Below are 1653 nucleotides of genomic sequence, written 5' to 3'. Positions count from 1 at the left end.
TATTTAATGTTTCATATATATTTCATATATATTTATTTTTTATATTTATTTAGGCTAAATTTTATTAGGCTAAAGTCTTATAATTAGAGGAAAATTTTCATTTCTGTTTCATACAATAAGCTACAGAATTAAAAATGTAGAATTTTTCTCATGTTATATATTATCATCTTATATATTAGAAAATGATATACTTATATAAATGAATTTTAGAATATTCCATGCGATATTAAATAATAAACAAAATGTTTGGTGTAGATTGAAAATTGAACAATAGTAATGTGACCTAGTTAAATTTTTATCATGAAAAAAGCAGCTTTAGATTTTCTATAGAATCCACGATTGAGATGAAATAATAAGCAACGTCCGTATATGTATATACAGAAAGATAATGATAATAGAACTTTTTTTGTGTTACTTAGCTCTTTTTTTCATATACATAAACTTTCTGGTATGATTCGGTTGCAAGAGATGGCGACAGTTATGGTATATTTACACAGTTATTTCTACACGAGTAAATAATTAGAAAATTATTCAAAAAAGGAGGACTAAATTAGGTCATTGACATTTTCAGATAAAAATGTATAAATTAATTGAGATAAAAGCTATGCATTATTTATTTACTATTTACTTAATTACATTTTTTCTATAATTGATAATTTAATGTTATAGGATTTCATAGCAAAATTAGCATACAGGATAGAATTTAATTTTTTATAAAACAAAATTGAAGAAAATAACATATTTAATAAGAAAGACAGAAGACAGAAATGTAAAAATTTAGAACTTGTTATTATATTAATAAAAAAATTTTAATTCGACTCGCGCGCGATTATAAATATTATTTTATGCTCACATATTCTTATAAAAAATAATAATTAAATCTCCTTATTTATTGTTAAAGAGAATTGCCAACTGTCTCTTTACGACTTTTTCATCATTATTTATTATTTAACGCAATCCATTTAATCAAGTCATAAAATCTTTTAATTTTCCTTTCGCTCTCCTTTAAGATTCTTTCAACACAAATTCGGCGCGCCTTTTAATTAAATCTGGAGACAGAAACTATATTAAAAAGAGAGAAAAAGAGATAAATCCACGCACGGTTTCTCGAGCCGCGACCGCGTATTCCTCATGCCGACGAAAATTTACGCGAAAACAAGAGACGCGACTGTCCGTGTTCTCCCGGCGGCGTCTGTCTGCGAGGCGGGCCTTGTCCAGAGTCAAGATCAAGATCAAGGTACTACCAAGGTGGCCAGACCCACAGCCAGGAGTACGATAATGCTGGTACGCGCTGCCACGATATCCTCTTGCAAACACCAGTATGCGTCGATGTGACCTACTAAGCGCGGCATATGTATGTATGTACGCATGCCATGGTGAGTGTAAGATGAGGAAGGCAAAAGTACGAGGGGGGGAAGGAATCCTCGCAGCTTCATGTTGAGCCTCCACCAGTGGGATGAGTGGAACCGTCTCGTCAAGCTGGACCATAAAAACATACCTTCGCAAAGATTATTCGCGCATCCAATACCTTGGTAGCATTACGCGACGAAAGATGCAAATCAAATCGTAATGAAACACTAATAATGATAAGAACAGAGGGGAAATGGAGGAAGTGTAAAATCTCGCATTTTTTAATCCTTTTTTAATCTTTTA

This window comes from Trachymyrmex septentrionalis, unplaced genomic scaffold, assembly GCF_001594115.1.
Source record: "Trachymyrmex septentrionalis isolate Tsep2-gDNA-1 unplaced genomic scaffold, Tsep1.0 scaffold132, whole genome shotgun sequence".
NCBI lineage: Eukaryota > Metazoa > Arthropoda > Insecta > Hymenoptera > Formicidae > Trachymyrmex > Trachymyrmex septentrionalis.
Note: the sequence above shows the minus strand (reverse complement) of the source record.